This window comes from Notechis scutatus, chromosome 2, assembly GCF_049901735.1.
Source record: "Notechis scutatus isolate UNSWTSFEM ecotype Mainland chromosome 2, rNotScu1.2, whole genome shotgun sequence".
NCBI lineage: Eukaryota > Metazoa > Chordata > Lepidosauria > Squamata > Elapidae > Notechis > Notechis scutatus.
The window spans coordinates 29,670,407-29,686,960 of NC_142010.1; the positions used below are offsets into that span (position 1 = coordinate 29,670,407).

At 39.9% G+C, this 16,554-nt stretch overlaps 1 protein-coding gene and 1 non-coding gene across 3 annotated transcripts in view; one reads left to right on the plus strand and one right to left on the minus strand.

Moving 5' to 3' along the window:
• The window catches only part of FHIT (fragile histidine triad diadenosine triphosphatase), a 964,256-nt gene that overhangs the window by 508,211 nt on the left and 439,491 nt on the right, over window positions 1–16,554 (minus strand). The gene's annotated exons all lie outside the window — the stretch shown is intronic.
• LOC148131986 (U2 spliceosomal RNA) lies at window positions 9,377–9,572 on the plus strand. The gene has a single exon (XR_015748306.1). It is a non-coding gene; the product is annotated as a U2 spliceosomal RNA (small nuclear RNA).

Here is a 16,554-nt window from a genome sequence, read left to right on the forward strand (position 1 = left end):
TTTGTATTTAATGAGGGCAAGACTTCTTCAGGCAACACCTGCATCAATCCATCTGGAATCTTAGAGGTTGTAAAGAAGATATTTGCTATACCTATTGAATTTTTTTTAGCAGAACTCAGTTTATCTCCTGCATCATTTTATGCTGCATTTTTCCTCTGATTCCAGATGTTATTGATTTCAGGCTGCAGCATTCCTGTCTCCTACAATTAGCACGACATGTTCTTTTGATGTTGAGTTGACCATGGGTTGCACATTGCCATGGAAATGTTCAGCTTAAACACAATCTGGATCTATGTTGGCAACATACATTGGATCACCATAATATTGATTGGATTGTTTTAGATTTTCTTCTTTCTTTCTGTTTTTAAGTCATATTTGAGCAATGAGTTTGACATCCTTTTATTAGCAATTATGCCTACTTTATTTTCTTATCTTATGATTTTCTTATCTTTAGTACATTTGATGCTTTTTTTTGAAATGGAGCGACCCAGCCAGTCCCAATATCAATACTGTGTCATGCCATTTCTGCTCTGAAAACATTCTGCTTTTAATTTTCAATTTAAAAAAATATATAGTGAAATATGAACAACCAGGGCACAAACAAAAAGAATATGGTAGCAATCATGCAATTAAACCAAACTACAGTAGAACCTCTGGTCACAACCATAATTTGCCCCATAACTTTGATCACAACCCGATTTGGTCATGACCTGAACCTTTAAAGAAACACAGAGCAGCTAACCCCGAGGGGCCAAAAGTTTAAAGAAGCCAAATTATGGAGCGTTACAGTCAAAACCAAATCGGGTTGTGACCAAAGTTATGAAACAAATTATGGTCGTGACCAGAGGTTCTACTGAACACACAATATAATGATCAAAATAAAATAAAGAAAAGAAAAAGAAAATGTAAAGAAAAAGAATAAAAAGTCTGCCCAACTCCAAATTGATTCTGAGCAGTTCACAATACAAGACGATATAAAAATAACCATCTACATAAAATAGTAAACAGATGGTGGATCCAGTTAAAATATAAAACCAATATCAAGCACTCAGTATAGCAGCGGTGTCAAGCTCAAGGCCCATGGACCACATCTAAGCATCTCAGACTGCCCTGGAAACAGTGAAGTCCTCACAAGCTCCATTTTTGCTGATAGAGGCTGTTGCAGCCAGAAACAGAGCTCAGGAGCCCGTTTTCACTGGCAGAGGTTTGCAAGAGGCCATCGCAGCTTGAAACAGAGTTTGGAAGCCCATTTTCACTGGCAGAGAACTTGGACCACCACAGGTGCCTCTGACATGAGTGACGCAGAGCTGGCCACATCCACCCTGATCATGCCCACCCTGGCCCCCCAGGGTCAAACACAACCCTGATGTCAAGTTTGCAGTAGAGATTCCTAACACCTCGGAGAGCAGCCAGGTCTTTCAGACCCTCAGGAATGCCATCATGGCTGGGCCACCCAGGAGAAACCTCATGCCAAAGGATAGCTGTTGTGACAGAGAAAACACGCTTCCTGGATCTTAAAAGATTACATTGTTTAATCAAGGGGATTCAGAGCACATTCACCCTGCCAGTCTAAACCAGCCATGCAGTCACAACTGGAGACAAGCAGGCCGTATGTCATATAAAGTTTTATAGCTTATTGTAATCAGTACTTTGAATAGTCCCTGGAAACAAAATGGCAACCAGTGAAGCTCTCAAAGTGTGGTTGTCACATGGACAAACCAAGGAATGCCTATCCCTGCCTAGGTCATTACATTCTGGATCTGTTGAAGCTTCTGAATGGCTTAAGAGAGCCCCATGTCAGGCAAAATGCAGTAAGAATAACATTAGAGCTTTTTCTCCTGATTGTCAATATCTCTGATGAAAGCATTTTCAAAAATACCATGTTGCTCTGAATGTAGTTAGTCCCAAATCAACTTTAGTTGTTAAAAAATAATAATACTTAGTACAGCTTAGCTCTGAGGCTTCTACAAAAGTGATCTTTAACCAGCTTCTTTTTGGCTGAAATGATGGCAATGGTGGATCCAAAAATAAACAGCAATTTCAGATGTGTAATATTGACTTAAAACCAAAGAAAATAAATAGCAAAACATTGTCAATTTGTACGGAGAAATGATTATAGGATGAAATAGTTAAGACAAAACATACACAAATTAAATACATTTCTGATGCATTTGCTGCCTTAAGTTACTTATAAAGTAATAAAAGTAGGATAATAAATAAATAAATAAATAAATAAATAAATATGTACATACATATTTACATACATACATGCATGCCTTAAATGCATGTGTAAAGTTACCATATATACTCGAGTATAAGTCGACCGAATATAAGCCGAGGCACCTAATTTTACCACAGAAAACTGGGAAAACTTATTGACTCGAGTATAAGCCGAGGGTGGGAAATGCAGCAGCTACTGGTAAATTTCAAAAATAAAAATAGATACCAATAAAAACTTTCACTAGGACAGTTGAGAATAAGTTTGATGTTCACAATTTCCTCTTTGAAAGAGACCAGTAAATAGGGAACAAGAAGATGAAGAAAAGAAGTGTGTTTTTCACACTTTTCACACTGCAGTGAACAAAAATGGCATCGTAGGAACAGGCTTATTCTCAGTCCAAAGGTTTTTGTGATTTCTTCCCTGATTTAAGGGAAATTTGGAAACGATATCACTATAATGAAAGTTTTAATTGATTCACTAACCCAAAGAAGATGATGATGACAGTGGGAGGCAGGAGTCACTCTCTCCCTTGCAAGAAAAAAGCAAGAGCCGTTCTTATGATCTCTCTCTCTCTCTCTCCCGTAATACAGTCAAGCCCTTTCCAGCACGCGTGATCTGCCGCCGCAGCTTTGTACCTTGCAAATGCAAAATCCGGGGTTTTTGCATTTGCAAGGTGCAAAGCGGCGGGGCGATCGCGCATGCTGAAAGGGCTTGACTGTTGCGGGAGAAGAGAGATCATAAACGGCTTTCTTTTGCAAGGAAGTGACCTGCCTCCCACTGTCATCAACATCTTCTTCTTTGGGTTAGTGAATCAATTAATTTGGGAAATGATCTCACTATCATGAAAGTCAGTGTTCTCTGCCCGTGGGGCATTTGGAAGAAAACGCCCGCGGCATATCCACGCGCGTGTAAGGGGAATCAGAAATCCCGCGTTCAACGCCTAGCACGCAGCTGTGAGCAAATACTGGGAAAACCTGATTGATCAGAAGGAAGGAGGCAAAAGAGGGAGGGGTGGTGGTGGACTGGAGGTCCCACTGGTATTTGTGAAACACTTGGTTGGCTGCGCTTAAAGTCAATGTCCTGGCTCCCACCCACCCACCCACCCTCGGCTCGCGTTTTTCTGAGCCTAGAGCTCAGAAAACAACGCGAGCAGCCTCCACCACCTCCTCCCCTCCTCCCGAGTGGACTGAAAGCAGCTGGGGCTGAGGAAACGAAGCTGAGCGGAGCCGGCGACCTCAGCTCGCGTTGTTTTCTGAGCCTAGAGCCTAGAGCCAGGGCGCTTTCATTGCACGGTGAAGCTTCTTGTCTCGGGAAACACCGGGCGTCGTTGCTGCCCGAGGGAAGGCGATTCTGGGCTGCGTGATTGGGGGACTTCGTGGCTTTGGGTGGGTGGGTGGGTGGGAGCGAGGACGGACGGAGTCTGTAAAGTGGGGCTTGCCTGCCCTTGCTGGCTGCCTCTGCTTCCTTAGGGGCAGGGAAGGGGGCTCATCTGGACCAAGGGTGAGTCTCCCCCTCAGTTTCCCCTGAAGGATCTTCCGTAGCTTTTGCCTTCTCCCTACATCTTCCCTCTGTTAAAATCCCCCCACACACACACACACTTATTTTCGGGCGGATAGATTTCGTGTCTGAGCATTCTCACATGGCGGTGGGTCTCCCCCTAAAAACAGTTAAAAAAAGAAAAACAATATATCTTCATGCAAGAACTTTTCTGCTTCCAATTACCCCCATGCTTAAAAGTTGCAAAGGAAACACGGAAGCAGGGCGGCTGCCCAGCTCCAGAGCTCCACACCATTTTTTTTTCAGAGGGAATCTGACTCGAGTATAAGCCGAGGGGGTTTTCAGCACAAAAAATGGGCTGAAAAACTCGGCTTATACTCGAGTATATACGGTAATAGCATAAAGAGAGCCATGGTGGCGCAGTGGTTAGAATGCAGTACTGCAGGCTACTTCTGCTGACCGCTGGCTGCCTGCAATTTGGCAGTTCAAATATCACCAACTCAAGGTTGACTCAGCCTTCCACCCTTCTGAAATGGGTAAAATGAGGACCCAGATTGTTGGGGGCAATAGGCTGACTCTGTAAACTTCTTAGAGAGAGCTGTAAAGCACTATGAAATGGTATATAAGTCTAAGTTCTATTGCTATTGCTGACAGTGCACATAATAATCTTTACAGCAACAATGTTTATTTCACTTCTGCCCATATCAACAGAAGGATATTTTCTGGAGGGGTCCTTGGTGCTCTCTGAGCTTCCTTGTTTCCTTGCAGATGTTTCATGACCCAAACTACGTCATATCATCGGTGCTGGTATGAGTATAATTTTTTTCAGTTTTAATCTAGTTATATTTTAACTACTAGTGACATACTTAAATTCTGTTCTTTCCTAGCAGAACAGGGGATTGGATATCTTTTATGATATCCATATTGAGATATGGATTTGATATCCATATTGGAAATGGGGTGGAGGGAGTTGCATTCATCTTCCAATAGAACTTTAACCAACTTCAAGCAAGAGGGTTTCTCATTTACACAATATATTGTGCAGCATGACAAACATAAATACAAACATAAATGGTTTAGAAAGCCTAACTGTTTATAAACACTACAAATTAGAAGAGGCATATGAAACAGCTTTTTATTTTTTCCCCTTTTTCTTTTCTTTTCTCTTTTTTTCTGTTCTTGTTATTTCTTTTTTCTTTTCTTTTTACTATGCACACACATACGTAGCAATACAGGGGAGACCTTAAGTATAATGCTTAGGACAGCATGTGATATAATTATTTGTAAAAAGGTAAAGGGTCCCCTCACACATATGTGCTAGTCATTTCCAGCTCTAGGAGGTGGTGTAGAGGTGGTATATTCAGCAGGTTCTGACCAGTTCTGGAGAACCGGTAGCAGAAATTTTGAGTAGTTCAGAGAACCGGCAAATACCACCTCTGACTGCAGATTTCACAGTATCCTTTCCCTACCACGTCCACCAAGCCACGCCCACAGAACAAGTTGTAAAAATATTGAATCCCACCACTGATGTTCATCTCCGTTACAAAGCCAAAGAGCCAGCGCTGTCCGAAAATGTCTCCGTGGTCATGTGGCCGGCATGACTAAATGTCAAAAGCGCACAGAAAGCTGTTATCTTCCCACCAAAGCGGTCCCTATTTTTCTACTTGTATTTTTACATGCTTTCAAACTGCTAAGTTGGCAGAAGCTGGGCCAAGTAACAGGAGCTCACTCCGTTAGGTGGCGCTAGGGATTCGAACCGCTGAACTACCAACCTTTCTGATCGACAAGCTCAGCATCTTAGCCACTGAGCCACCGCGTTCCTTATAATTATTTATATACAGCAAATAATTTAATTATTTTGAAATTACTTTTTAACATCACATTTAGCTTTAGATGTAAAATTTAAACAACGCTATCCTTATCAACATTAACATTTTAGAAATCATAGGCAATCATGATATAAATTCCTTTTATATTTGCATTTAAAAGTAAAAATAAATAAATATTAGTTTAACAATTACTATATAAATATGTTACCAGCCACACAATATAATATACTACTTGTGCTTTTACAGCAATAAAACTATATTTTGAAAAAAGAGAAAAATATCCAGAGAATAATTTGCCAGTTGCCCTATGCCTCCGATCAGTTCTTTTCTATCTAGTCCTTGGATATCAAAGTGGTCTTAATGATTTCATATGTGTAAAACCTCCACTCTCTTTTGATGAATTCCTTTTTCATTTCCTTTTCACAGAAGTACTTCAATCTCCCTTATATTTTAATTGAATCAAATTTGAATTAATTCACATCAAAAGCCTTTTCAATACATCTCCATAAGAAGGTACTTAATCTTAATAAGTTTCCATTTAAGATGGATAGGGCAAGTTTACAGGAGCTGTGAAATTTATGTAGCCAAATGAACCTCTTCTCTGGTCCCATAAAAGAGAATGAAAGCATCCAAAGGAAAGAGTCCAAATAAAGAGGTTTTTATACTTCAATTGCTGCCTATAATATGCCTGATGATCAGAAGAAAAACACCAGAGCAGAATTCGCTAAGGATGGAGAGCTATACCTGGAAAATAGAAATAATCTCATTCCTATGGAACAGCAGTCCCCAATCATTGTGGCTTGGCAACCCAGGGGAACTGGTGTGAGTGGTGGGGCAGCGTGCATGCAGACATCCCTTGCACAAGTGGTGGGCTGGCATGCATGCGCGCAGCTTGACCTGCGCAACCAGCGGGCTGGCACACACATGCATGAGTGCCCATTGGCCCACTGCTCACAGAAGTTGAGCTGCGCATGTGCTCTCTGGCCAGCATGGCCCAATTCTCAATAGGCCGCAGCCCAGGGGTTGAGGATTCCTGCTATAGAACAATGACCATTCACCATCTATCAGAGTAATATATCTCTGTAGATTCTCAGTCGTCCAGCTCATGGTTGTCTCAAAAGTCCTTTTTCAAAAGGCAACTGGACTTTATTTTTTTCCTTCAAGATGTTTCGCTCCTCATCCAAGAAGCTTCTTCAGTTCTGACTAAATGGCAGAGAATGGAAGGATTTATACTCCTTGTCATCTGGTCGTTCATTAGCACTCTTTCTGAGGGTCATTGGGGTCACCTGCAGGTTAATCTGTGTCCTCAGGGTCACCTGAATAGTGCAAAAAGTGGAATCTTCTTGGAGCTGCTGAAATGAGTGAGGTGTAAACAGGAGACAGGTGGCATCATATCAGAGTGATAATTCTCTGCAGACAGTTTGTCTCATAGGATTCAGGCCTTGGGGTCAGGATGAGGAGAGTTCCAACTGGATGTTTTGTAGTATAGTATCTATTCAAAGAGACAACCAAAGAGTCAAAAAGGAAACAAAACGATAAAAACACCTCCTCATTAGCAATCAACACCTTATAGATAAGCAGAGATTGACACTAAACGAACCATGGAGAAGCAAACAATATCCCAATCAAGAAACTACCAGCTGAGACAAACAAATAACAAACAACAGTCCAGTGAAGGAATACCAAGAACACTCTCACCAACAATGGCAGGCAAGCTACTTTACATCAACAGAGAGCAAACCCAACTCCCTTCTAGCTTTGATGGTTTTATCTACCAGTAATTTGGGTCTGCAAGAAAACAACCCAGTTTACCAAGGGCTCTATAGTATAGTTTAGTTCTGCTGAGCATGTTATTGTTTTTATTAGCTGTTGATACTATGTTTTGTTTTCTTCTCTGGTTTGCATCTGCTGCTGATCATTTTTGTTCCGCTGCCCAGTATGTGAGTTGGATGGGCATATAAACACTCTGAATTAAATGTAGAAATATTGCTGATTCCAAATAAACTCAAAACCAAGAGAGTATCATTGGTGTCATGTCAGGATAATTCCTTCTGTGGTTCTTTTCCAGTAAAGATTCTCATTGATTGGATCTTGGAGCCTTCAACTCATATAATAACCTAGCTGGTATATTCCAACATGATGTTTTTAATGGCCCTTTTGCACTATTATTGGAACACCATGGGATTTTAAATCTATCATATTCAAAGATTAAGAGGTTGAAGGAGCTGGCAATAAATCATCCAGGATGAGATAGAAGAAATATCCACCTGTACATTTGGTACAGTATCAGGTCCTGACTCCTAATTTAGATAGTGTTTAAATAGCAGGAAAGACATATACAGAGATTCCATTAACAAAAGGAATATAATTATGTTCAAATATTGCTTTTGGCTTACTCTTTGGTTTCACAAATCACACCCATTTTCTCAACACATTTCAAACATTATGACCATATGACTGAAGCAAGTATTATGACATCAAGCTAGATTATACAGAATTTTTGATCAAAAGAAGAAAGATGAAAGCTTGTTGAAAAAAAAATCTTATTTTTCTTTCTCTCATATTATGGTTTATGTATGAAGGGAAGACTTAAGAGAAACACGGGCTTTTTAAAGAACTTACGCAATATCACTCAGTCAGCAACTGGCATACTGGCCAAATGGAGGTTAACCACCAAAGTGTAGTTGTCTGCAATTTGCTACACTATTTGGCACTGAACTGATGATTAATTATAATTACTGCCAGGCTTGGCTTAGTGTCCTACAAAAAACGCTCTCTGATACGGAGCCCAAACTGGCTGCTACATTTCACTATGTTGTGCATTAAACAATGGAATAAGTTGATTATATTACACTAATGGTGTCACACTTGAATAAGCGTGGAACAGAGAGAACCAGGGTTGCAAGGAAGACAAAGCTAATTGAAGAAAGGAATTCAAAGATTGATTAGCCTGTCTAAAAAAAAAAAAAAAGGCCATACCAAAAGCAAAATTGCAATCCCTTTCAACAAAGAAAAAAACAGGAGGGAGTCATATAACTCAATCTGGCTGAAAATAAGGCCTAGTGAAAAATCCAAAAGGTCGTTATTATAAGGGGGTTGAAAAAGAGAGAGGAATCCATACAAGGAGCCTGGATTTGTAAAGTTTTCATCACAAAAGCTAAACCTCAGAATGAGTTGAGGTTAATAAAGGATCTAAAAACAAAGAGCTAGTTCAGATATTGTTCAAAAGAAACAATAAATTGCAATTCAGTTGCTTGGTGGAGTTAGCAAATAGATCATGTTTTAACAGAGAAAAGATAGACAGAATAATAGAGTTGGAATGGACCTTGGAGGACTTCCAGCCCAACCCGCTGCTCAAGCAAGAGACCCTACACCAGGGGTGTCAACTTGTGTCATCACTAGTCCTTATTTTCAGTAGACTAGGCCTACCCTAGTCTAGCGATGGCTAGAATATTTCAGACATGTGATGCAATACCTGGAAAAATACGGCATACATCACTTAATCCTCCAGGGAAAGATTGAAGGCAAATAAGGTCCAGGCAGAAGAGGAACATCATGGCTTCAAAATCTAAGGGTCTATATTGGACAAAACTCAGCAGCACTTTTTTTGCATCTACATTTGATAAAAATAGGGAGAAGAAGGAGGAGGAGGAGGAGGAGGAGGAGGAGGAGGAGGAGGAGGAGGAGGAGGAGGAGGAGGAGGAGGAGGAGGCATACCCTATTCCTGCAAATGTTTGTGATGAATTCTCAGTACTGCTATGCAGAATCTGGCCACCTGCACTGTAGTTATGGACTGTTCATCCTTAAGCAGCCACTGAAGATAGGTAGTATTGCTTCTTAGCCTTTTGGCTAAGATCAAGTGTAGTGCAGTTTTTGAGAGTATAATTCTTTTTATGGGTTGGCATGGTGGCTCAGTGGTTAAGACACTGGGCTTGTCAGCTGGCAAGCTGGCAACCCAGGTTCAAGACCCAAGTGTGCATGCAATGGGGTGCGTTCCAATCTTTGCTCTAGCACCTGCTAGCCTAGCAGCTCGAAATCACGCACATGCGAATAGATAAATAGGTACCATTTCAGTGGGATGGTAACAGAGTTCCATGACACCATGCTGGCCACATGATCGCAGAAATATCTTCAGACAGTGCTGGCTCAATAGCCTTGAAATGGAGATGAGCACTGCCCCCTATAGTTGGGAACAAATAGCGGGATAAAATCTGCAGGGATTCCTTTGACCTTATATTTTGGCAAATGTGCAATTGTGTTGGGAATCCCAATTCGAAACCTGATCTAAAGATAAGACACTCACACAAAGTAGAAATCGGGATTATAAATTCCACAGGTATAGCTGATACACTTTGCTGTCACACAATCATCCAATGTCCAATGCAGCCAGACAGTCTTCCAATGTCCAACTGACCCTGATGCCAGCTATTGTCATACTTTAGTTATGCCATGTTAGTGATTTTCAAATGCTGATTGCATGTCATCTATGTGATATTGCTAAATATCTACTTCTAGGGCACAATGAGTGATATCATATATTCTTAAACCCAGTACCAAAGAAACCTTTGAATATCTGTGGGCATCTGTGGGTATTAAACACATTCAAGGACTGAAAGAATAATCACCAGCAAACGGTGCCAAGAAGGTTGCCGAAGGCTTGTAGAATAAAGCTGCTTTCAACTGCAAGCAAAATCCAGGTTGCTCTATTAAAACATCATTGGATAAAAAAATATTATTTTCTAAGATGGTGATCCTTTTGTATGTCGATATATGTAACAGACCGCTTGGTTCAATCAGGCTTACTGCAACCCCAGTGGTGAACACAATGGGATGGCTAACCTATTACTCCAACGTTTCACACAACCCTCAGTATATTTCCATACCATCCAGACTCTGTTTGAATCTGTGATAAGAGAAGTCTGTCCCTACTTTATAGTCTGTCTGCTTGCAGAAGAGAAAGCAAGGGTTAGAACACTCAAAAGAAGGAGGAAACAAAGGAGAAGAGCAAGTTAAGTGTCAAAATGAGTATAGTTTTTAAAGTTTATTTTAATAGACAGTGGTGGGATTCAAAAAAAAATTACTACCGGTTCTGTGGGTGCGGCTTGGTGGGCGTGGCAGGGGAAGGAGACTGTAAAATCTCCAGTCAGAGGTGGTATTTGCCGGTTCTCCAAACTACTCAAAATTTCCGCTACCGGTTCTCCAGAACTGGTCAGAACCTCCTGAATACCACCTCTGTTAATAGATACTGTAAATCAGTTGGAGTACAAAGAAGGAAGGAGTCAGAAATTAAGCACTTACCCATTCTACTTTAGCCGTGTGTTTTTACCATGTATAAATAACAATATAATGGAGATTTTGGCACAAAACTCAAAAATGTATGCTTCTTTTTCATATCATAAAAATAACTCAATATACTTTTTCTGCCATGGTTTATATTTTATTAATTTATACTGAGCATTAGCAATGTAACTTCAGCAATTTGCTGTCCATTTATTGATATTGTGTTGCATTTTCTGAAAATGCAACAAAATAGAGAAAAAAAGGAGGGTTGTTAGGAATATACACCCTAGCTGCCTAGCAGAACCTGCACGGCAGTCAGGCAGGCAGGCAAATATGTGTGACAAACGTTTTTGTAGCTTACACTCAGTAAAACAGATACAATGTGCTAGTTAAATAGTTTATTCCAGTAATAGTTTTAGCATAGTCAAACAGTCCATATATCATACACTAGTTCAGTCCGTCCGGGGATTATTCAGTTGCAAAGTCCAGTGTCGAAAAAAAGGTCATTAAACTTACAAATATCAGTCCAGTAATATATCTCTTCGCAGTAGAGATATGAAGAAGTAAAACCTCCTTTCTTCCTTCAGCAACAGCAAAGAACACGCAGTTAACAATCCATCATCATCAGCAAGCAATCCAGTAAGCCAGCAATCAATCAAGTTCTCTTGCTCCCTCTTATGGCGATTTACAGCCGCACCCAAAATTACAAGCTTTGCAGTTAGTGACACACACTTAAACTCACTATTATAGTCTATATATAATATTTTACCCAAACTACGTTAGGTAACCTATGTTATTCCTAACAAGGGTGATGTAAAGAACATAATCATTTTTGGAGCTGACCTTCTCTACTGTTTGCCTCAACTTATGACCTACTATGTAGGCAAAATTAATTGAGCAAATTAAGTCCATGATAGAGGAAAAAAAGAGTTTTGTGTATATCTGATATGACAGCTAGTTTAGTAGTTAAGGCACCAAGCTAGAAACAGGGAGACCATGAGTTCTGGATCTGCCTTGAGCACAAAGCCGGCTGGGTGATTTTGGGCCACACACTCAGCCCTGGAAAGCAGGCAATGGCAAATCACCCTATTTGCAACATTGTTTGAGTCAAGAATTATTTTGCCAGATCTGAAGGTTTTTTTGTACATTGAACAGGACACTCTCAAATGTGTATTGCAAATTAAATAAATGCACATTTTTTAAAAAAATTCAGGCCAAAGCAAATCCCTAAGCATCCATCAACATCATGCAGCTCAATCTCATGAACCCTAATAAAACCACACCTGGAATAGTGTAACCAATTTTGGTCACCATACTACAAAAAAAGATGTTGAGACTTTGAAAAAAAAATCAGCGAAGAACAATTAAGGTGACCAAAGGCCTGGAGACTAAACCATATGAAGAACGGCTGCAGGTTTTGGGTCTGGCTAGTCTAAACAAAAGAAGAATTAGAGGTGACATGATAGCAATATTTCAATATTTGAGGGGCTGCCACAAAGAAAGGGAGTCAAAGTATTATCCAAAGCATCTTAGGGCAGGACAAGAAACAACAGTTGGAAACCAATCAAAGAGAGAAGCAACCTGGAATTAAGGAGAAACAGTGAGGACAATTAATCAGTGGAACAGCTTGCCTTCAGAAATCATGGGCATTCCATCACTGGAGGTTTTTAAGAAGAGACCAAACAGTCACTTGTCTGAAATGATATAGGTTCACCTGCTTGAGCAGGGGGCTGGACTAGAAGACCTCCAAGGTCCCTTCTATTCCTATTCTATTCTATTCTATTCTATTCTATTCTATTCTATTCTATTCTATTCTATTCTAATCTCAGGAGGAGATTCCAAGATCAAAATTCCAGATTATTTTAAAAACTAATATTTAAATCACATTTGAAAATAGGACTGATTCTACTCTGATCCTTCCAAAAGATCATTTCTAAACACCTCAGAAATTAGAATTTAATGACTTCCATTTCAAAGAGTGATAATAGCCTAGTTGGAGATTCCTTTCATGAGCAGGGAACGAAAAACAGAGCTCTGGGGAGCTGCCTCATTCAGTCAGACTTTAGCAACTGAAAAATATTTAGTAAACAATTGTTGAAAAGGACAATAAGCTGAACCTAATAAAAAATTGAAGCCTGACTCCAGAGGCTGCCAAAATTATTAAGACAAAATTGTTTTGTTGTTTTGGAATTGCCAAGAATGTTTGGTCATTTTCGTCAACATCTGGGATTTCTTAAAATATTGGAGGCCTGGAAAAGATAGCTAAATTATTTGAAATATTGTTTCTAATCTCTTCATTATCAGAAGTCCTTTACATCCTCCCTTCAAAGATGACAAATGCAAGAAAAGAACATGATTACTTCCCTCCCTGCTTTTTTTCCTCTTAAGAGTAAAAAAAATATGAAACAAAGGAGAGCCAGTGTTGATTTAGTGGTTAAGACATCAGACTAGAAAGAAGAAGACTGTGAGTATCACCTTATGCATGAAAGCTGATTGGATGGCTTTGGGACAGTCACTCTTTCTCAGAGCTACCCACCTCACACAGTTGTTGTTGTTGTTGTTGTTGTTGTTGTTGTTGTTGTTGTTGTTGTTGTTGTTGTTGGCACAATAGAAGGAGGAAGGAGTATTGTGCATGTTTGCCTCCTTATTTATAATAATGATAAGGGTGAGGAATAATTAAAAAAAAATCAAGGGAAACAGGAGGAGTATTGAGTAGTACTGAGGAGTGGGACTGAGCATCCACATCCCTCTCCTCAGTGCTACTCAACACTCCTCTTGTTCCCCTTGATTTTCCCTCCAAATTTTTACAACTCTCTAGGTGACTTGTATTGAGCCCAACCTATCTGACAGGATTATCACTGTGGGGATAAAATGAGGGGAAATCCTGCCAATATCTATTATATATGTACATACACATATACATATATAATTATCTGTCCGTCCATCATCTATCTATCTATCTATCTATCTATCTATCTATCTATCTATCATCTACCTAGCTATCCACCCACCCATCCATCTATCATCTATCTACCTATGTGACTTGTGCTGAGCCCAACCTATCTGACAGGATTATCTCTGTGGGGACAAAATAAGGGGAGATCCTGCCAATATCTATTAAATATGTATATATTTATGTAAATATGTGGTATTCAGCTTTGTTCGGGTATTTTCCCACGTCATTATAGTTGTGCTTTTAAAGTTGTAGCAACGTTTCGGCAGAATCTCATCTGCCATCATCAGGCTTCTGATTTACATATTATGTAAATATGTATATACATATATAATTCACCTCACAATCAGAGGCTGTGAGTTCAATTCTAGGTAGAGGCAAATATTTCTCTATTTGGGCACACTGAGAATATATCTGCTGAAAAAAACTCCACACTGGCAATAGGAAGGGCCTCCGGCCATTAAAACACTCTGCTAGCTCCATTCAGTTGCCCAGACTCCACCCTGCAAGAAGGTGATGGTGATACACATAGATATATAATCTCCATCCATCCATCCATCCCATCCCATCCATCTATCCAATCTATCCATGTATCCAAATGATATAGATATATATCTATATAAACATATAGATATTTGTCCTTGCTTGGACTGCGCAAGGCTTCAGAGGGATGCTCTGATCTGACAAAGCTTTGATCATATCACACCATCAAAGCAGATTTACAAACTGAAACAAAAACGTGCTTTGATAAACCAAATGGAAGCAGGGAACTATGAAGAGTTTTTGCAAGACTTCTGAAGCATTTTGCTGATTCTGGTGCTTTTGTGCTGTTTACTAGGTTGTTGCAGATAATATCCAATGAGCCAAAGAAAACCCAGGATGGACTTGAGAAATCTCACACTGATATGAGCCAGTGGATTTTACCACCTTATTAAATTCTTCACCTCTCTGAGTTCTTTCTAGCTCTCCTGCACTTTCAGCTTCTTTAATACACCCAGCCACAAGCCTCAACTTTGCTGTCTGTTATTCTACTAGCTTCTAGTCATTATGTGCTGGTCCTGTCCACACAACTCAGGAATTCAGGTCAGCACTCTGAATTTTATTTTACTATGCCAATCTGCTTATGCTATTCTCAGAGAACTCTCTGTTTGCAAGCTCTCTCAAGCTTTCATCAAATATTATAGGAACTCTCTGCTTCATTTAGTGGCCTTTCCAGTATCTTTTCTGAAACAAATTGTTACACAATAATATATTTCAAAAAGGAAAGAAGAAAAGAACCAGAAGTTTAGATTTATTTTAAGTTGCTAATCTAAGCTTTGGAACATATGTTATTTCTTAAAAATAAATCTACAGAAGAGTTCACACTTTGTGTCAGTCACATTTGTGTTTCCCCTCATATTTAAATCTAAAGATTGGATTTAAATAGTAGTAGTAGACGCTTTTGGAAGAAAAGAGAGAGAAATTTTCCAACTGTTATGCATGGATACTTTTTTAAAAATAAGAGTAGCAATGATCCTAACAAGTAGAACTAATGAGACCTACCTGCAGAAGTGAACTGAAAAGTCACTTTTTCCATGCTGTGTGATTTATTTAATTAACAACAGGGGATTATATGCAATTAACCTCTCCCCCAAGGACATGTTTTGTATGAATGGAGAAAGCCCCCAACCTGTATGTCGCATTTGCCCTCAAAAATTTTCTGGAGGAAATTTCAGATTAGATGGTAGAGGAGGAGGAGGAGGAGGAGGAGGAGGAGGAGGAGGAGGAGATATGGCATATATCACTTAATCGTCCAGGGAAAGATTGAAGGCAAACAAGGTCCAAGTTGAAGAGGAACATCATAGTTTCAAAATCTAAAGGTCTATGTTGGACAAAACTTAGCAGCACTTTTTCGTGCAGCTGTTGATAAAAATAGGACCGCCAACATGATCACCAATGTCTGATGATGGATATGGAAGGGAGGAGGAGGAGGAGGAGGAGGAGGAGGAGGAGGAGGAGGAGGAGGAGGAGGAGGAGGAGGAGGAGGAAGGAGAGGAGGAGGAGAAGGAGAAGGAGGAGGAGGAGGCACCAATGGATCTAGTGTTGTAAGCAGAGTGACAGTAAGAGAGACAGTTGGTTTGGGCCCATAGATGCCAGCCACATTTTGCCTTAGTCCTTCAACAAACCCAATTCTACACAAAATGGATATAGCCTCAAGATTTCAAAAATGGGGACAACTAGTAGATAATCTATTTGTGGTATTTGTTGCTGTGCAGTGGTGATCTGGATACCAGCAGCCTAGATATGCTATGCTTAAGGAAGGAAGACATTCAGTGAAGGTGCTGTAGACAGCCACAGAAATGCCCCTGTAGAGACTGTGCATAGTTATTACAACATGTAGAAAAACAAAAGTTAAGGCCAGAAAACAAAGAAAATATAAGGAAGAAATCCAGACTTGCTGCTCCCTAATTTTTGAACTACATATCAGAGGGATGCAAAGGAAAACACAGTCAGCCTTTCAAGACACTGTTACTATAGACTCAATAAATATAATTCCATATGCGATTTCAGTTTTTGGGTCTGGATTACCTCAAAGAGCTAACCTTCTGAACAGGTGTTTTGTCAATGGGGAGGGGAATCTAAAGGATCCTTCTGCATCTAAAGAACCTGTTTCGACAACTGGTATGAACTCTACATGGGGCTGCTTTTAAAAATTAATCAGAAATTATAACAATGTCCAGAAGACATTGGCCAATATTCAGAGCATGTTGTACCAATTGCAAGCTCTCTCTTGG